Source organism: Canis lupus, chromosome 6 (genome assembly GCF_011100685.1).
Source record: "Canis lupus familiaris isolate Mischka breed German Shepherd chromosome 6, alternate assembly UU_Cfam_GSD_1.0, whole genome shotgun sequence".
Lineage (NCBI taxonomy): Eukaryota > Metazoa > Chordata > Mammalia > Carnivora > Canidae > Canis > Canis lupus.
Genome location: NC_049227.1, coordinates 3,286,413 through 3,308,404, shown reverse-complemented (window position 1 = coordinate 3,308,404; position 21,992 = coordinate 3,286,413). Strand labels below are relative to the sequence as shown.

At 36.5% G+C, this 21,992-nt stretch overlaps 1 protein-coding gene across 11 annotated transcripts in view; it reads left to right on the top strand.

Moving 5' to 3' along the window:
• Positions 1 to 21,992, top strand: part of AUTS2 (activator of transcription and developmental regulator AUTS2) — a 1,128,325-nt gene that overhangs the window by 487,190 nt on the left and 619,143 nt on the right. The gene's annotated exons all lie outside the window — the stretch shown is intronic.

Genomic DNA, 21,992 nt, shown 5'->3' with positions numbered 1-21,992 from the left:
TGTTTATAGAGCATGTCAGAGTGTGAACAGAGAGCTTTTGTCAGGTATCTAAACTCAACAGCCTTTGAGGACTTTACCCAGAATCTGTTTAGTGTCTGTAAGACATACCTATTTTTTGTATGTGTTGACGGTTTCACAGCTGTGTGAGGCCAGGCCATCCTTCTTGGAAGAGGTGATTCGGGGCTGCATGAAGGAAATGACAGCATTTTGTGATTTTACTCACTCTGCACAAAGATGTGCCACTTTTGGGAAAGCCCCTATTGCTGCTCCTCTGTGCTCTCATCTTTCACTGCCCTCCCATCAATTCTGTGTTTCTGACATGCAGCCCTTTGAGAACTTTTCTTTTTCTCCTGTAGTAACCAACTGTGAGGAACTTCTAGGAAGGAAAGATGACAATGTGGACATGTAGAGAAGATAAATGGTTTAATACTGCACCTAGGAGGATTTATGTGTTTATATACGTATTTGTGTATGTGCACCATGAGTGCTTGTTTTGTATATTGCTGCATGCTTTGGAAGCCTTGTCCTACTTGGGACTCATTCATGGTGTCCTTTTGGAGCAAATATTCATGAACTGTTAGCAATTAAGGTGGTGAATCCCTGCTGGTACAGGCTGACAGCCACAGTTTCCTCTTGGGCTTGTATTACTTAGGATTGATTCTAAAGAAGCAAAGGAAACATGCAGAACATACTTGTTTGATTTGAAAGTTAAAAGCATATATCTGCCTGTTTTCCTCCCCCTTTCTCCTATAGCCCTTCCTAGGCACCCTAACATGAATAGTAAAACATAAGTCATAAGGTACCAGAAGGCACTGCTGCAATTCTCACCCTGGTCTGAATGTTGTTTCTTATAGATCTGCATTTTATTAGGATTCATTAAGTAGTATGGAAAAGAGTCCTTGGTAGCCATGCATGACAGTCCCCTACCCTCAGAGCCTGCCAGCAATTGGAAATTTGAGAGAAATAAAAGGGGGAGAGGGGTGAGATTTATAGTCAGTGTTCCAGTTGCTTTTTTTTTTTTTCCTTGGAATAGTGCCCGTCTTATTAGGAGTTCTTTAGTGAAACAAAATGCAGTGGTAGTTTGGAGAAATTATGCATACTTTCCAGCAGTTCCCTTCCCCCAAAATAGCTTAGGAGTCTCTAAGCTTTCTCCCTTGGTTGCAGTTAGGAAACCAGTTGACAGTATAATAGGCATTTGGAAGTGGGTGCAGTGGTTTGTATGTTCTGTTTGATGTTGCAAATACCAAGCCCTCAGGGAGATCTGCAAAGAGGATGTTCTGTTCTTAAAGAAAGGAAAAGATTAACCTGAAATGTGAACTGAAAAACTCCTGAATTCTAAAGGACTTGGGTGCTACCAAGGAATGATCTCATTTACTTCTGTGGAAATATTTGGCAAGCTGCCTGCTGCAGACAAGCAGAGGGCTGGGCAAATATGTTTTAATGATTTTGATTAATGAAAGGCAATCATCAGTAAACTTGACAGGATTAGATCACAGATTAAGGGTGTGTGTGTGTGGGTGTGTGGGTATTTATGTGGTTAAGGCTTTCTCTGTAGACATGTGCATACTCATACACACAAGTCTCGTAAACCCTGTGCACTTCTTGGAGCTTCCCTAATAATGCTTTTCTTCATATTCAGAGACAATGCTCCATATGCTCGTTAAGAAAGTATATAACATTTTTTTTTAAATTTTAGAGATACTTTTTAGGAGTGGTAATGAATGAGCATTAATCTATTTCTGTTACAAATACGTACATCCACTTAACACGTGAATGTATGTAATTCATTGAACATTTATTGAGTACCTACTGTATGCCAGATATTATGCTAGGCACTTGGGATACAATGGTGGGGGGGAGGGGAAGACATGTCTCTAGTCTACTTTATAAGCTACTGGAGAGACCGATTAAAATAAATAATCATGTAACTACCCACAATTTTTATATTGGCTTTGTATTCAATAAAATTTTATTAAGTACCTCCATCTGCACTAAAGTCTGTGATAGACTTTTAAAAGAAAAAGCACCTTACCTAATCCTGTTGAAGTCAGTGGTTTGCAATTTACAAGGAATAAACTGACTCCGTTTGCTTATGGGATTGAGCAAAGCCACCTGATCCATATACCTCTAGATATTAATTTAGCACATAGTTCTTAGGACAGTAAGATAGCATTCTAGCAGAACATTCTGTTATACACATATATAGACCCTTATATATTTACAAAGGTATTGTTATATCATCCCCATTCATTGTATCTCCACAACATTGGATTCAAGAGCTGCTCAGTAGCTAATGTGAACTGAGACTACTGGTCAACCTCTCTGAACAAAGCTTCAAATCTGTAAAATGGAAATAGTTGTACTATTTCATGGGATTATGAAAATTTAATGAATTCACATATGTGAAAATACTATGTAAAGGACTATACTCATGTGACTTTTATTATTTTTACTGTTTATTCATATTTCTAAAGGGAATGATGTTTATTGAAGTCAGCTATCTTCCATTCTCTTAAACCCAAGAAAATACAAAAGGAAGAATAGTTCTGAGTTCAAGTAGAAACTTAAAATCATCCTGTCTTTCCTCTAGCAAAGTGTTCCAGAAAGATTAGTATATAACCTTGAAATTAGGGTGGAAATTAAGTTTTTCCTAGGCATAATAACTAGTATCAACTCTTGCGTACTATCCTCAGAATGTGATCTGTGGCAGCATCAACACTAAGCTTTGCTGCCTTCCGCCCTCTTTTTGTTTCTTCTGTCTTGTGTTTTTGTTCTCCCCCAGAGAGGGATGAAATTGAAAAGAATCCTTATTAATGCATTCTCAGTGACTGGGTTCTGACACCTTGGCCAAAAGGTTTATGTTCTGCAGCATTGAATAAAGTGCTGTAATTAAAATATGAATCAGAAATATGAAGCCACACAAGAGCAGTCATTATTTAAACGAAGAACCTTCATGTGAGGTTATACTGGCTGATACTAATCTGTGAAATTGTATTTTCTGGGGGAAAAATCAATATGAATGAAACGAGAACTCAGTGTACATCCTGCAGGGCTTGTTGTATCTCCATGAACTGTGATGTGATCTCTTGGCCTTTTGAATCATTTTGTTTAAAAGCCTTACTTACATAGATCATTCTGTCCTTGGTGGTGGGTGACTTTTCCCTAAGATTCTATCCCTAGATAGACTAAATTGGAAAAGCACATGGCTTTTGATCTTTATTTGTGTGTTTGTATGTGTGTGCATGCATATGTGTGAGATATAAAGGTCATCACAAAGCGACTGGGCACTTAGCACCTTCACTAACTCCACATTGTCAGAGATGGAATTTAAGAATGTACTTCATACTCTTTACTCGGTCATTGATTTCTAGTGCCGAATATATCTGTGCAATTAATGTGTTAGATCTTACAATCAATTTGGATGTTTACTCCTTCCTGTATTCTACACATCGTCAGCTGTAACGGCTGGTAACAGGCACTTGATAATGAGTGGGAAATCTGAATGAGATTTGCCCTTGTTCCTTTTCCTTCCTACCACACTGTCTTCAGTTCAGTTGTGAATGACTTGGTGGAAACCAGGAGCTAAATTTAATGGTAATCCAGGGTCAAGCTCTCATCTACACATTTGATGCTCCGCTTCTCTCACCATGCGTATTGCATATGGTTGTTAGGCTGCTCTCTTCTAGGATAAAATGCAGTAAATGTAGTGGGATCCCTGGGTGGCGCAGCGGTTTGGCGTCTGCCTTTGGCCCAGGGCGCGATCCTGGAGACCCCGGATCGAATCCCACGTCGGGCTCCCGGTGCGTGGAGCCTGCTTCTCCCTCTGCCTGTGTCTCTGCCTCTCTCTCTCTCTCTCTGTGTGACTATCATAAATAAATAAAAATTAAAAAAAAAAAAAAGAAAGTACCACACTCCAGTGGGCAGAGCTGTCGGTGAGTCTGTACAGAACAGATCAGGTTGCAGCTACCTTAAAGTATCTGCTAATGGAAACTCTGGCAAAGGCAGCATCTTAAATAATATGTAGAATCAGCATGCTGTCTCCAGAACATGTTGTAGCATTTATTAGCAGGACATAAGCTAAGGTAAGCTCCTATTAAAAAAAAAAAAAATAAGATTAGCAGGGGCCTAGTATAATTTAAGGTATTCTTTGGAGTTTATAAATATGGCCTCATAAAAAGCCTGACTATAAGGGAACTGTGACTTTAAGTCATTAGAAGCCTAGTGGTTTGATAAAATAACAGGAAACAGACAATTTATTATGAGCAGTCTCAGTAGCTCTGGATTATCTATAAAACTTTTACGGCCTTCCCCAAGTGGCAAGAAGCCATAAAACTTGCCTGAATGAGGGACTTGTTAATTTACTTGTTAAAGCAAATTAAAAATTTATAAGTGCTTTTAGGTAAATGAGATCTTCTCTCATTGCTGCCCTTGCGGGGCCCTGGAGTCCTAGGAGGGGAGAGTGGCTAAGCTCACACACCACTGCAGAACAATAAAAGCTATTAAATTGTTCCAGTTTATTACAACAGCAATGCAGCTGTTGCCATGGCTAGCTGTGGGGTACCAGTGGTTGACAACCTGGAGTTTCACTAGGGTTTCTGTCTCACTCAAAGGAAAAACAACAAGCAGAGGTATGATTGTTACCTTTGCAATTCTCCAGTAGTTGGTGTTACAGACAGTGTCTTTTATTTTCCCTTGACCCCATGCACCCAGAGGTTTTAAACCACTGTTTCCTATTCCCAGAAGTGTTTCCCTTTTATTCCCTAGGTTACTGGTTCTCACACATTTGTACTCATCATTATGCCTTTTAGCCATTTAATCTCTGGACCAAAGGCCCAAGCCCTGGAGTGTTTCTCTAAAGTCATCAGCATTTCTTTAAAAGCACACAAAAAACTCTCCCTTTCCCTTTCCCTTTCCCTTTCCCTTTCCCTTTCCCTTTCCTTTCCTTTCCTTTCCCCTCCTTCCCTTTCCCCTCCTTCCCTTCCCTTCCCCTTCCCTTCCCCTTCCCCTTCCCCTTCCCTTCCCCTTCCCTTCCCCTTCCCCTTCTCCTTCCCTTCCCCTTCCCCTTCCCCTTCCCCTTCCCCTTCTCCTTCTCCTTCTCCTCTCCTTTCTCAAGCCTAGAAGTCAGAAGGGACATAAAATAAGAAAGGAAGTCTGGTGCATGTTCTTGTGTATTGGACTCCAGAACTGTAAAATCAATGTATTTTTTGTGGAATCCATAGTATAAAGGTAAAGGCAGATTTTCTTGTACTCTGCTTTGGCTGAAAAATCAACCAAGGTTAAAATTCTTGGATGTAAACATCCCTCTTCACTTTTTTTGTTTCCCACTGTTAAATTTCTTCCAGAGTGGAGCAATAGGTTTCTCAAGAGTGATTTTTTTTAGCTTGAGGCCCTGGTAACTCAAGGGCTCCCTGTCCTTGTCTCTCTGGGGCTTGCCTTCTATTGAACACTCTTCTCTCTGCCCTCTGAGAGCAAGGATTCTGGGGAATAGGAAGTAGCTTATTCTTCCACACAGATCAGAAGTTTGGCTTCAAGAAGGCCTTTTGCATTTGTAGGGCAGATATATATGTTATATCTCAATTATAGACCATATTTAATATTAAATAAAAAAGGATGGCTATTTCACAAGTATATTTACATTTCAAAGATCTCTTTAGAAAAGTCAGGTTCTGCAAACATTTTCTTCTGGTAATATTTTTCAATCTCTGCAGTGAAAAGAAGGTACATTTTATTAGCTTTGAGAACATAAATGATACAAAGGCATAATTGGTACAAGTGTTCTGTAGAATTCATCCTTCAATTACATATATGTCTCTGACTTGGGTTTATTCATATCTCTGATTTGGATTCCATTTGAAACTACATTTGAGAAGCATATTGTTGGCAACTAAATTGTCACAGAAAGTTGAGGGTTAGATGAAAAGCAACAAAAATGGCAAATAAATATATAAGCAGTGTCCCAGGGTTTTAGAAGGCACCGGCTTTCAAACAAGGAGGTTGCTTAAGGTTAGAATTTGCTTCAGTAGTGACTCTTCTCTTGGTTACTGTCTTGATTATTCTAGGAATATCATTGTATGGCACCACTGTGTGCTTATTATACCTCTTACTGAACTTCATGAGCCTCTTGTTTTGAATGTTAATAACTTTTGCATTTGGAGTCTCTGGTCTTCATTTAGAGTCTCAGCAAAAATGTTCAGTTATAACCGTCTTTGCACAGATTATCTCTGCACTTTAGGGTATTTTTGGATATGGTTTTACATCCTCATGGATGGGACTCAGGAGTGGAGCTTAAGTAGATGTGTTCTCGTTGTATGACCCTGTAGACCTGACCACAAAGTCTGTGAAGTAGAGAGCTATAATGGCTGAACAAAAATTCTTCTGTTCAAAAGGACCAAGCTCAGTTGCATGTACAGAACAAGTTGATAAATTTTAAATTTTTTGAGCAGAAAATGACATTGGTCCAAAGGTTAATTGCTGAGAAACTATTATAGCTGATGAGGAGATCAGAAAGGACTTTGTTACAATAGGTCAGTCATGGGTATGGTTTCCAAGACTTCCATAATGAAGTACTGATAAACGTTTCACAGGGAAATAGCATTGCTTCAAAAATACTTGTTTTTTAACAGAGTTCATTTTAGAAATATAGTGTATATGCTCACTCGTTAGTAATATTGATATATGTTGTATAATGATTGCTTAATTGCTAATTTTCCTATGCTAATTGATGTTTTTCTATAAAACTAAATTCTTTAGCTCTTTACATTTATTGAATGCCATCTGGCTTATGAATTTTCATAAGAACTGCCAAAAAAAAAAAAAGGTGCAGACCCCTCCCCCCATCTTTCTCCTAAAAAAGGTGCTGAATATGTATCCATAATGACTTTTTAATATGCCTTTAGGGATTTCTTTTTTTTTTCTGTAGGAATAGAACATAATTACACTAAAAATATTTTCTTTCTCCCAACTTGAATTTCCTTCCATATCATCCCTAGTCATTGCTGTGGCAATATACTCTCTTATTCTTTTTAAAAATATTCTTCATATTATTGCTTTGGGTAAGTATTGTGCAAATGCTGCATTTAAAATATGTTTATCCTGATGACTGGGAAAAATCTCAGTTATTTTGTATTTTTAAAAAATGCTGTATATATTTATTTACCCATAATACTTGAGCTCAAAGACTTCATTGAGCTCAGTGTATAGTAGCAAAGATGTATGAAGTAGGTACCTATAGAATCTTTTTACTTTGCAATGTTTAATATTTTTGGTGATTTCTTTATATAGCTAGCTACCAGCCCTTTGGCATCTCTAATGAAGATAGTTTTGGTATTAATAACTGTCTTTGTTTTCTTAGATAACATATGCATGTGTGTGTGTATATGCACATTGTAAATTGTCTTAGTCTGTTTAGGCTGCTATAGCAAAATACCATGATTTGGGGAATTCCTAAACAACATACATTTATTTCTCACAGTCAAAGAAGTCAAAGATCAAGGTTCCAGCAGGTTCTTTGTTTGCTCAGGGCCTACTTTCTGATTTATAGACAGCTGCCTTTTCCTTGTTCTCACAGGGTAGAAGGGGTGAGGGAGCTCTCTTGGGTTTCCTTTATAAGGGCACTAATCCAAAATACACACACACACACACACACACACACACACACACACATCTCACTTCTGAAAGCTCCACCCTATTGACCTAATCACTTCCAGAGACCTCCACCTCCTAATACCATTCCAGTACAATTGGAATTAGATTTCAATACATGAATTTGAGAGGGATGCAAGCCTATAGCATACATGTACATATATGGTATGTGTCTTATAAACACTAACATTTAACAGAGCTTTTCTGATAAGCAAGCTAATCTACATGCTTTTCTACTTTTTTCCCTTTCATAATCTACTGACTACCTAGAGCTAAGACTAACAGTGAAGTTCTAAATCAGACAATTGCTTGGCACCTTTAGATTTTGAGTAAGAGATAAAAATGGTAGTAGATTAGAGGGTTTTTTTAACCTCTTCATTAGATTATTTTAGATTTCTTACTTTAGACAGCTACAGTAAATGGAACCGTGTACTTGTTTGCTTGTCTAGGTCTCATATGAGCTAAAAACAGAAACACTATGTTAAAAAGTTCTTTAATTATTAATAATTCCATGAAGAAATTTGAGATAGTTTTATAGAATTTAGTTCCTAGGTTAATACATTTAATATGTGCAGATTCAGCTACATTAGATTATATATTAATAAATCAGGATTGAGAGATGTGGTTGTAAAGATAACTAAGATATGTGATGGCATCTACTTAATCTTTTCTATTACAAATATATCAGAATAATTATAGCTAATTTACTAATTGCCTGCCCTAAAATATTTGTTCATTAAATCACAAAATGTTAGAATTATTTTGCCTAGAGGAGCAGACACTGCAATTGGTTCTAACATGCCTGCATTGCCTATGAATGATAATGATACTCAGGAGGGTAGCATAATACTGTGGAATAACACAGAATAAACCCTGGAATAAAAGGCCTGGCTGTGCATCCTACTCCACCTCTTCTTATCTATTCAACCATGGGTTAACCTGGACCTTCACTTACTTAGCCTTAAAATGGTAATACTCATTGTTGTGAAAAGAACCTGTAGCTTAGTGCAGTAAATTGTAGACTTTGCCTTCAGGGCAGTCAACAGAGCATCTAGCCAGAGACCAAGAATAGTGATGTAGGTCAGCTCACCATCCCTCTCTGGGTGTCTTTGGTTGGGTCACTCATCTCGGAATTTTAGCTTCTTTATCTGTAAGGAGGATACATTATAATTTAGCCTGTTTTAGTACATCAGAAGATTTATGTGAGGATTAAATTAGATAAATTATGTACAATTACTGGAAAATTGTGTAACAACAAACAAATTTGTACATTATTATTTTTACAGTAAAAATGGAAATGGCTTAATGGTAACTGGTTATCCTGTGTTAACCTGCAAGATCTGAGAATGTGATACATGGTTTGTTCTTCACTGCTTTTGTAATTCTTGCCTTTACATGTTACTGGAATGGTAGAAGATGGCAGGCTAGGACGTTTTTGGCAATTCGAATCAAAAGTTAGCTGCATTATTAAACACTAACAGCACCGTTTTTAATCAGAGCTCAATGAAAGTTTCTGTTGTATATAAAGGAGGTTAATGTGGCATGGGTTTTTGGGGGGAAAACACTTAATTAGAAAATTGGCTCTGTTCTTAAATTGCAAATGTGTGTACATCAAAGCGATCATAAGAATAAATTTAAGTCTGATAGTGTACATGGTTTCAGTACACATTGGCGAAATATCCTGCTGATTGCTGATTGAAAACAGTTGTTAATTCTCTACTTCACTAAATTCAGAGTGGAAAAACTTTCCTTAATAAAGAACAGATTGAGGAGATCGAAGACCTTACTGTGTGGGAATTAATGGCAGATGCATATACTGGTAGTTAAAATGTTTCATTAGATGTTAATGTCTTGCTGTGTTTTTAATTGTTCAGGAATTAGCCTCCAGAATATTAAAACCATCTGTTTGTTATCATGATGAAACAGAATGCTTAAATAGTTATTAATTTGTGTTTCTTGTCTTTTTTTTTTTCAGGGATAATCTGTAAAACTTTGATCTGTTTGGAGTTTAGGGAATTCAGAATGTGGAAGTGAAAAATAATTTTAAAACACACTAGTGTCCCAAATAGCTGTAGTTTGATTTTTTTCCTACCTGCTGTGCATAGTTTGTGTATCCTTCCTTCCTTCCTTCCTTCCTTCCTTCCTTCCTTCCTTCCTTCCTTCCTTCCTTCCTTCCTTCCTTCTTTTCTTTTCTTTTCTTTTCTTTTTTCTTTTTTTCTTTTCTTTTCTTTCTTTTCTTATCTTTTTTTCTTTTCTTTTCTTTTCTTTTCTTTTCTTTTCTTTTTCTTTTCTTTTCTTTTCTTTTCTTTTTTTCATTTTTGTAATGTGAGTTGACTTGTATTTTCATGATGAGATTGGGATGATTGTAGAGCTGATTTAGTAGTTGATTAACATGCTGATTATTTTACTTTCAAGATGAAAACAATTTCTAAATTTGGAGGGATAAGGGGAGGCTAAATTTTTGGATTCTAAGGACACACTTTTCCTACCGTATTCCACTAGCCCTTCATAACTACCAGGGGCTGTAGCTCTTACAGAGTAAGACAGCCTTGGTTCTGTTTTCTGCCTTTTGTGACTTGGCTCAGAGTACATAGTCTTCCTCAGCTTTCTATCGTTTCTCCATCTGTAAATTGGGAAGTACAATTTATTTATTTATTTATTTATTTATTTATTTATTTATTTATTTATTTATTTATTTATTTATTTAAGATTTATTTATTTATAATAGAGAGAGAGAGGCAGGCTCCATGCCGGGAGCCCGACGCGGGACTCGATCCCGGGACTCCAGGATCGCGCCCTGGGCCAAAGGCAGGCGCTAAACCGCTGAGCCACCCAGGGATCCCCGGAAGTACAATTTAATTTACAAAGTTTTTGTGATTCTTAGAAATAATACAAAGATTCCATATTCTACATGGTAGACTTATTAGTTTCTTTCTTCTTGATTACACGAGCTAATGAGATATTTTGGATCCTACTGAGAAATACGTGACTGTAAGAACCAGGAGCAAGCCCTTCATTTACTGGCCTTTGCCCTTGTGTTGATGACTGAACACTGGTGGCCTTAAGTTCTTGTCCTCAAAGTGAAAATCTCTATGTCCTCTTATTTCTAGTTAACTGTCAGATATGTAGACAGACAGTGGAGAGAACTAGTATATCTTTGCATAGGATTCTAATTTATGTCTCCAAGTGGCCTCATGTCTCAGTTTGGCTTATAAAAATTGTCAAATTCTTTCCTCTTTAATTTATGCCTGTCAGCTAAAATCATGCCAAGCATCAGAAACTTTTATGATTTTGAATCTTTTTTACATTTTGGAGACATGTCCTATGTTTAGACCAAGAATTTCTGATATTTGGGAAATTCATGATTCTCTGTGTATGTTCTTTCTCTCTCTGTTCTCCTTACTTCCTCTGCCGCCTCATTCAAAATTGGATTATTCTATTCCCTGTGTCTGTTTTGCTCAAATTAAAAATGGGAGAGACTTTGTAACTTTAAATCTTCTGGAACCAAGTGAAAATCACTTGCTAAATGGAAGTGAAATTTGTTATAACCCCGAGGCCCTAACTCCAGTTTTTCAGGCCAGGCAAATCATGGGAATAAGTGATGCAGGCCGGTGTAGAATGTGGAGACCTCATTGGCACAGTGCTACAATGATCTTCTGTATCATAGAGTTAATTCAGCTGGTGTTCTTGTTTCCAGGAACACATCTCTTTGCTAAGTGCAGTGTGCTGGCACTGGAAGTCATTTCTTTGGTGGCACAAATGGCACAAACCATTTCTTTGGTGTCTGACAAGAATAAATGTACCATCTCCCTAGAAAGTACTTTTTTATATAAAAATTTACTCAGAGTTTATTTGGTTCTGGTACAATTGGGTTTCTTTTAGGAATTTTGCTATTATTAATAGATCAATGTTGGTAGTACATACGTTTAAACATTTCTGCCTTTCTGTGAGAGGTTTTGGAAGAAGCCTTTGCTGGACTGATTTTAAAAAATAAGAAAATAAAAAAATAACCTTTTTATTTAAAAAAAAAGTACTGTTGGAAGGTAAAATAAAATAAGGTTTTTAAATGCTTCATATTATCTAAATTACTTAAAGTGGCATTCTCATCAATAAGGATGTATAATATTAAGAGAGCTATTAACTTCTCTTGGTAGTGGTTTTTGACCTTTTGCTGAACAAGTACTTTTAAAAGTCTCAAATGCCAGGATGAAGATTTATTAAACTAACTGTAATTATGTATTGCTTTTCATTTTATAATCCTATACCTGACTATCCAAAATATCTTATGTTACATGTGATCACTTTTTCAAGAACAAAATCAGCATCACTTTTTGGAGCATAAGGATTTTCAAGGCCGATTGTGTATAATAGAAAAGCCCACAAGTTTGCTAATATAACTCCTTATTGGCTAATCCTAGAAGACTTATTTTCAATGACACAGTTATACTCTTTGTTAATAGCTCCAAGAACCAATCTCTGGGAGATTTTGAAGGCTGACTTACATACTGAAGATCTTAATCTTTTAAATATTTATTTATTTTTATTTTTAAAAATCTTTTAAATATTTAAACAAATATTTATTCAGTGTCTAATACATTATAGGCATTGTTTTGGACTCTGTACCTATAACATTGAATAAAACAGATAAAAATCCAGGATGCCTGGGTTGCTCAGTGGTTGAGCGTCTACCTTGGGCTCCTAGCATGATCCCGGGTCTGGGGAATCAAGTCCCATGTCGGGCTCCATGCAAGGAGCCTGCTTCTTCATCTCTGTCTCTATGCCTCTCTCTCCCTGTCTCTCATGAATAAATAAATAAATAAATAAATAAATAAATAAATAAATAAATAAATAAATAATCTTTTAAAAATCCTATGTAATTTATTATCTGGTTGCAGTATGGTTGAGATAGCAGGAGTTTGGAGGAGACAGCATAAATAAGTGAAGTATATTCATGACATTAGAAGGTGTTAAGTAGAGGCAAGGTTACAGTTCTAAATCAGATGATCAGGGAAGTCCTCACTGGGAAAGTGACTTAAATAAAGACCTCATTGAGCTTTGTGCCTTCTGGGGGCTGAACATTTCCAGACAGATGCTGCAGCAAGAGCAAGGACCCTGAGGTGGAAGCGTGACTGATTTGTTTGAGGAACCATGAAGTGATGAGTAAAACCATTATGGAGGGAGCAAGACAGAGAGTAGGAGAGAATGAGGGCAGGGAATAATGTGGGAACCAGATACAGTGGGGGCTACTTTATAGGCCAATGTGTGACCTTGGTGTTTATCTTGATGGTGGAGAGGCTCTGGAAAATTTTGAGAAGAATAGGACATGAAATGACTTCTTTTTTTTTTTTTTAAACATTCATTCATTCATTCATTCATTCATTCATTCATTCATTCATTTATGATAGACACAGAATGAGAGAGAGGCAGAGACACAGGCAGAGGGAGAAGCAGGCTCCATGCAGGGAGCCCAACGTGGGACTCGATCCCAGATCTCCAGTATCACGCCCTGGGCCAAAGGTGGCTCTAAACCGCTGAGCCACCTGGGCTGCCCAATGACTTACTTTTTAACAGGAGCACTCTGGCTTTTGGAAGAGATGGACAGAAGTAGCAGGCAAGGACACAGCCGGGAGATTGGATAGGAAGGAGTTGTCATAATCCAGAGAAGAGACAAAGGTAGCTTAGAGTAGAGTGGTAGCTTTAGAGGGAGTAAAGATTTTGTCCTAAGCAGCTTGAAAGATAAAATTGCTATCAATAATAATTGGAAACATTGAGAATATGGCATTAGTCATTTTGAGTTTGAGATGCCTTTTTGGTATATGAGTAGAATTGAAGGATGTACATAGATTTAGAAGACTAGGGTTTTTGGAAGAGGTTGAGGCTAAGGATATAAATTAGGTATCACCAGCACGTAGATCATATATAAGGCATTGAAACTGGATGAGATCATTAAAGGTAGTGAGCATAGGGCTAAAAAGAAGAGGTCCAAAGACTGAGCCCTGGAGAACCTGACTTTAAGAGTAGGGACTCAGTGAAGAGCCCAGACTGTTAAGGAGTGGCCAGAGAGGTAGGAGGAAAGGCAAGAGTGAAGCACAGTGCTTCAAGGATGCAGGGATCATCAGTTGTGCCAGATGTTACGCTTAGATAGATAGGTCAGTAGGATGGGCGCTGATGGTGACCACTAGAGTTAGCTTTCATAGGTCATTGTTGGCTAGTACTGGACTCCTTTAAAGCCAGGCAATAGAGACTTTTGCCTTGGGCCCTGCTCTGGCCCCTCTTAACCCTTCCCAGAGTGGAAGGGTTCAAAGGGCCAAGGAGATATGCCCACTTGGAGCCCACCACACTCCTGTAAATGTTACTGATTATGTGGGACTCTGAAATTCCCAGCCCAAATGTCCTCAGTTGAGCTTTGAAGATGTCTTTTCTGGGTCCATCCTTCTGAGCGCACACTATGCCACAGCTGTGCATATGCCAGAGCCTGATCTAGGGGGCACAGCTGGTGGAGTTGGGGCAAGTGGGCAGTGTGGATGGAGACTGGAAGATGAGCTAGGATGTTACCACACATGCAAGTGAGGCTTCTTGAGACAAGGGAGAGAACTACAGATGGGAAGAAAAGGCACCAGGCCAGGGACCAGCTCTTCCACACTGCCACCTTCCATCAAGAAAACGCAAGGAATACAGAATTCTAAATTAAAACCTGGCCTTCAGTGTCATTATAGACATTCATTTGACAAGGTAAGAGGATATATATTTTATTTAATACTGTATTAGCATGATTTACAACTTTTCATTATTTAGCCATATAGTTTTTTGGTCTCTTGCCCGAGCTCAGCAAATGCCTCTGATAGCCCGTTGTTGAGCTTGACAGAAACAATTTCATGGCCTGTGAGGACAAAAGCCTCATTGGGCTGGATTAAACAGAGAATTGGAGGAAAAGAATTGGCGATGCTGAATAAAATTTTTTAAGAAAATGGCATGAAAGAACTAGAAAGCTAGCTGGAATCTTCTCTTTGTCTTGTTTCATTTTCTTCTCTTTTAAGGTAGGAAAAATAAGAGCCAGGATGTTTGTACCCTCAAGAAAAGGATTATATTAGTTTGCTAGGCCACCATAACAAAATACCACAAAGTGGGTGCTTCAGAAACAAACCAACTTTCTCACAGTTCTGGAGACTAAAATTCTAAGGTCAGTGTGTTAGCAGATAGGGTTTTCCTGAGGCCTCTCTTCTTGCCTTGCTGATGGTCACTTTCTCCTTGTGGCTTTGCATGGTCTTTTCTTTTCTCCTCTGCCTCCTTGTGGTCTTGGTCTTGATCTCCTCTTTTTATAAGGACACAGGTCAGATTTGATTAGGGCCCACCCTTATGACCTCATTTTCACATAATTACCCTTTTAAAGTCTCACTCTGCAAATACAGTCACCTTTTGAAGTAATGGAAATTAGGGTTCCAACATACGAATTTTGGATAGACTCAATTCAGTCTGTTAGAGGAATCTCAAATATTGTAGAACATGCATTTGTGGGATGTCTGTGGCCTTTTTTTAAAAAGTTGGCTATAGTGCTGGTTAAAGGAGTTCATTTCTATTCTCATAGAAATAATGGAGCTTAGTATGGAAGAGTTACTGATTGGTGATAAAGTTAATGATAGCTTACTAAGTACTGTGGACTGAATCATGCCTCCTCCCAATTCATATGTTAAACCCCCATATATTTGGTATAAGGAAGTAATTAAGGTGAAGCAAGGTCATAAAGGGCAGAGCCTTGATTGATGTATAAGAAGAATCACTGGAAAGAGCTGGCTTTCCACCATGTGAGTACACAGAGAAGGTAGCTTTCTGTGAGCCAGAAGAGTGAGAGTTCTCACCAGAAACTGCCCATGCTGACCTTGATAGTATACTTCTAACCTCCCAAATTGAGAGAAAATGTCCATTGATTAAGCCGTCAGTCTATGGAATTTTGTTCTGGCACCCTGAGCCTACTTAGACATTACGATACTTATGGATAGAGATGCTTGGGTGGCTCAGTGGTTGAACATCTGCCTTTGGCTTAGGTCGTGATCATGGAGTCCTAGGATCAAGTTCTGTGTTGGGCTCCCCATGGGGAGTCTGGTTCTCCCTCTGCCTATGTCTCTGCCTCTCTCTGTATCTCTCATGAACAAATAAATAAAAAGAAAAGGTAGTCATGGGTAGAAGAGGACCATCAGCTTTGGTGAGAATTTAATTATTGATTGGATTGGAAATATGCTAGTATCCTAACAGTGGCAAGTTGGAAAGAGGTTTGTTCTAAAAATTCATTATCTTAAACATTTTGATAACTTGCAACCAAAGTATTTTCTATCATAAAGAAATCTAGATGTTCATAATCTAGAAATGACAATGAATAGCCACTACATATATGAGTTAGGGGAGAATAATATCTTTTCTGCAGATAAGGTTTTTGAATTTTATTTTTATGACAAATTTAAAATGTATCTAAAGTAGAGATAGTAGTATAATAAACCCACACATATATACTCGCCATCAAACCTCAACAATTAAGACATCATGCTTTATCTGTATCCCTATTCTCCCCTAACCACCTCCCCACAGGTACTATTCTCCCTATCACCCGCATTCTTTTGAAAAATAAATCTGAAATATCAAATCATTTCAGTCATAAATATTTTGATCTGTATCTACAAAAGGCTTTCCCTTTTTATTATGACTATATCAAAATAGAAATAATAATTTCTTAATATCGACACTCATCAATGGACATATTTCTGAATTTGCCTTGTAACTTTTTAATACTTTGCTCAAATTAAGTTTAAAACAAGGTCTGTACCTTGCAATTGGTTGAGATGCCCCACATGTTAACTCATTCCTATTCTTTTCTGCCTACCTTGCAGTTGATTCATTGAGGGAATCAGGAGATTTCTGGATATTGCTGACTTCATATCCCTGATGTATATAGTTTAACATGTGCTACTTTACCTTTACATTTCTTAAAACTTTATATTATAATCTGTGGTGAATCAGATTCAGGTTTGGCTTTTTGCAGGGAGAGGTGATGTGATGTGTTCTCACATTAGGAGGCATGCGTTATCTGGTTTTCTTTTTATGATGATACAGCAGCCATTGGTGCTTGATTCCCCGTTTTATTTATTTTTTTCATATTCAGAAGGTTCTTCAAAGATAACCAATAAAGTATTTAAAGTATTTAGTTGTTGGTTTTCTTTTAATGTAATTTTATATACTTGCATAACCATGTTTGATATGTTTTAATTCATTGTGTTATTATGCTATTGATGATAAAATTGTCCCATCTTTCATGAGTGGAAGTGCCTCAAATTTGGCGTTCAAGTCCCTTTGACATAGTCTATCTGGGATGACAAGATGTATCAAACTCATCTTGCATATTTCTTTCTTTAGATCTCAGTTGGCTATATTTTCATGGTAAAATGGGAAAAAAGACCTAAAAACATAAAACATTCTGTGTTTGGGGGTGATAGTTATTTTAAAGAATGCCAGGCCATTTAAAAAGTTGTTTGAAACATGTCTCCTTATAGAAAAATAGAAAAAGTAAGTTCCACGTATTTGTTATTTTTGTATATTTATCCTCACCAACCAAATAATATTGTCTCAGAATTTCTTTTTATCAATCAAAATCTCATTATCAGAAGGCTAGAAATTTTGCCAAAGCAATCAGACATTCCTTCATCAAATTATTGTTTCATTGCACATGTGTATTGCATGTAAATTTCTAACCTAATTTGAAAACAGATTTATCTTTTAGTCCATAATCATGCCTAAGGAATGCCAAACATTTTTTCGTTCATTTAGGCTTTTCTCTTTAATCCCATTCTCCTATTTCCCCCCACCACCCTCTAAGGTTTAGACTTCCTTTTCAATAGAAAATGAAGTTAGGTATGTTATCATGTTTTTTTCCCAACATAATTTAACCTAGAAATGTACCCAGGTTGTAGATAGAGCTGTGAGTTCTATATCAAGCCCTACTATTTACACTTCCACTCTCTTGCCTTCAGATTATTAAGTTATAAAGAAACAGTATCGTAATAGCCTCTTGGCTAAATCATAGAGAGTTATGATTCTCTTGATAAGCTGTAGAACATTATTAAGTTCCGTCTGGGTTGAATGTGTCTATTGGAAGGATATCAAAGTTGGTCAGATTGCTCTTGATTGTCTTAATTGCTTCTTGTTTATGTTTGAAACTATGTAGTTAGATTGATCTTGGCTTATTTTTCTCTCTTTATTAACTTTCAGGGTTTATTTTTACTGCTACAAAGTCCACTGAACCCCGTTAAGTGTTGAATAATATACGTGATTGGCAAGTGCAAGTGCTTTGATAGTTTCCTTTTCCAAACTAATAACACAGCCTTCAAGTTGTTATCTGTGCCATACCTTAAATATTTATTTGGGAACATCACTGACACATTTAGATAAATGACACTCCAAAGTCCAGGCATGTCCAAGAACCTATTTTATTTTGCATTAGTGAATCTTTACTAATTCCATTGGAATGATTTTATAATAAATGGATTTAGAAGCAATATCTTCTTTTTCTTGTCTTTGTAAATCCACTGTGGTAGGCAGAATTCCAAAATGTCCCTCAGGATAATTTGCTTCCTGTTGACTCCCATGATAAGATTTTTGAGTAGCATAGTTGACTTTTAAGAAAGGGAATTTTCTTCCCTGAGCCTGATTTAACAGGTAAGTCCTTAACAAGGAACTGTTTATGGTGTAAGAGATAAATATAATGGAATCTTTAACTTTTTAAAAATAAACCTCTTTATTGAAATGTGAGTTACATGTCCTGAAATTGACTTATTGTAAGTGTACAATTTAATGAGTTTTATTACATTTATAGAATTGTATGATCATCGCCATACTTCAATTTTAGAACTTTTCCATCAACTCAAAAATTTCCCTTGTGTCCATTTGCACATTGTTGGTCTCTTACATTATTGTGAAAAACTCTATTAGAACTATGTTGAACTACCTTTTATGATTAAATTTAATTTGTTGTATTTTATCAGGTTTTTGCAGGTCTTTTAATTAAAATATCATTCCTTACTTCCCTTTGTGTTGTATTATGTTCTTGGATTTTGGTACAAATTAACTTTGCATATTTTTCTTAATGCTCTGAGTCAAATTTTGTTAAAAATTTTTAAAAGTTTATACTATTTTTTTTAAGTTTATACTATTTGATTATGATTTTCACAGTACTGCCATAGGATATTTAGTACTGTAACGTAGAAATGTGTTTATTCTCACATATTTAAAATAATAATCATATTCTTACATCATTATCACATTATATATTATTAAATTATCACATTATGTTTCTATATTTGGTTTTGCTCTTTATTTCTTTTTATTCTTAGATTTGTAAGAAGTATGTCTTTTTTAATTCTGTGGGTTTCACTCTCATTTATACTCTAGTTTATTAATTGTGTCCAGTATTTTAATTTCCAATTCATTATACTTTTTATTTCCTAAAAATATTTATTCATTTTGAGAGAGAGTGAGTGCATGAATGGGGGTGCAGGTAGACAGAAGGAGAGAGAATCCATGCTGAGTGTGGAGCCCAGTGCAGAGCTCAATCCCAGGACCTTGAGGTCATGACCTGTGCCAAAGTCGAGAGTCGGCCACTTAACTGACTGAGCCAGCATGCACCCCTGTGCTTTTCATTTTTAGAATCTCCTTTCTCTAATTTTTACTTAAGTTGTTTTTTTCTCTTCTTTTTGATCTCTGTAAATAGGCTATTTATTTCTATTATTTTCCAGTTTATAAAATGATACGTTTGTGATTTTATTTTTGACTTGACTGGAATTACAGAATTTTCAAAAGTGTTTTTTAAAAAGATTTTAAAAAAATCTCAAGGTGACAGAAATATCTAAATTGTCACTAGTTTTTATCATAGAGGAGATTGCTCATGTGATTTCTACATTTTGAATTTTTTTTTTTTTTAATTTTTATTTCTTTATGATAGTCACAGAGAGAGAGAGAGAGAGAGGGGCAGAGGGAGAAGCAGGCTCCATGCACTGGGAGCCCGACGTGGGATTTGATCCCGGGTCTCCAGGATCGCGCCCTGGGCCAAAGGCAGGCGCCAAACCGCTGCGCCACTCAGGGATCCCTACATTTTGAATTTTTTAAAATTTATTTTGATTTATTTTGACGTTCTCTATGGCTGGTCCATCTACAGTCAGATATTCCGTGGGGGCACGAAAAGATAAGGCCTCTGAGAATTACCAGTTACATACTAAGTCAAACTGAGTATTTTAGCATCTGTGTACTTTCCTATGGCTCTTGTTTTCTTGCTCTCTTGTAGTAGGATGCTAAAGACTTCCATCTCCATTTTCTTGAATAATTCTTTAGACACTGGCATATGAAAGTTTATAAGTTTATCCTTGAGTATAAAATACAGAAGTGTGGGGTGGTTTAGTCAATTAAGCATCTGCCTTTGGCTCAGGTTCTGGGATGGAGCCTCACATCAGGCTCCCTGCTCAGCTGGGAGTCTGCTTCTCCCTCTCCCTCTGCCCCTCCCCACCACTTGTGCTCTCTCTCACTGCTCAGTAAATAAATAAACAAATAAATCAATAAATAACATAAACAAATAAAATGCAGAAATGTAAAAGGTAAAAATGATGCCTCTTATAACTGTAAAATGACTGTCTTTGACCTGAGACTTCACCTAACAATTTATTTCTAGTCCTTTGTCCTTTGTCTGTATCCTCTTTTGTTTAAACTTAGGAGTTCTCAGTAACAAATAATTGGATGCTTATTTATTTTACCTAACAGATACGAGATGTCCTTGCTTTTTTAAAAAAATAGGGCTTACCCTATATATAGTATTACTATTACCGACATACTTAGTTATATGCTTTTGTTTTCTTGCTATTTCCCTTATTTTCCAAAAATTCTCAATAGAGAATATTGATAATGATTTTATATTTGACAGTGATTTAGAAGACATTATTTTTAATACCTAAATTTTACTGATGCTTAACTGTAAGATTATCAAATCCTTACTTAAAACATGTTCTGTAGCTATTGAAGACAATAAGAAGGTAATTTCTGATTTTATGATCCCCGAGAAATTTTACACAAATTCCTTGCCCTGCCCTAGTTTAGAATGTAATGCTTAGCTTTTAGGTACAACTTGTTACTGTACATTTAAAAGTACAGGATATTTTTAATTTCTTAAAATGTTTTTTCTGTTCAACTTTGTAATTTTCTTTGTAGAAGGTATTTCCTGTTAGCTTATTTTGATGTGTCAGCTTTTTCATTAAGTTCTTTAGTTTGGTTCTGTTTCATCTTTAATACCTTTTAAAACTCGAGAAATAAGATCATACATACAGATGTATTGCAACCACTGTGGAAAACAGTATGGAGTTTCCTCAAAAAATTAAAAATAGAAATGCCATATGATCCAGTAATCACACTACAGGGTATTTATCCAAAGGAAACAAAACCACTAATTTGAGAAGATACATGCTACTTTATGTTTATTGCACAGTATTTACAATAGCCAAGATATGGAAGCAACCCACATGTCTATTGATAGTTAAATAGATATGATACACATGTACATGCATGCCCCCCTCTCCATAAACAACGGATTATTACATAGCCATGTAAAAGGATGAGGTCTTGTCATTTGTGACAATATGGATGGACCTAGAAGGTATTATGCTAAGTGAAATAAGTCAGACTGAGAAAGAAAAATACCATATTATTTCATTCATATGTGAAATCTAAACAACAAAACAAATAAGAAGAATAGACCTTTAAATACAGAAAATAAACTGATGTTTGGCAGAGGAAAGTGAGATGAGGGAATGGGCAAAATGAGTGAAGGGGGGGAGTGAGAGATATAGGCTTCCAGTTGTAGAATGAATAACTTACAGGATTAAAACTCCAGCATAGGAGTTTTGAGTTGTTGAGTCACTATGTCCTACACCTGAAACTAATATGACATTGTGTGTCAACTATATCCAAATAAAAAAAACTTTAAATAGTACAAATGCCACCCAAGTACGGGAGAGATTTCGACAAATAGGAGAAATTTCATTTTGAAAACAAAACCAACATTTTTACAAGATTAAATACTTGTTTGGATGTTCATGAAGGAGTGTTACAAAATTTTTTTCATTGAAAAAAAGAAAAGTCTGTGCTTATTGACACATTCTAAAAACATTGTGTGGAGTTCATTCAGATCCCTGCAGGAAAACTCAGCAGTCAGAGATAGGATTTATGCTGCTTTGAGGAACCAAAACAGTGGTAGGAGATTACTTTTGGATGCTTTTCTGCATTGCAGTGCATAATTCACATCATTCCTCTTGAGTTTCAGGCATAGA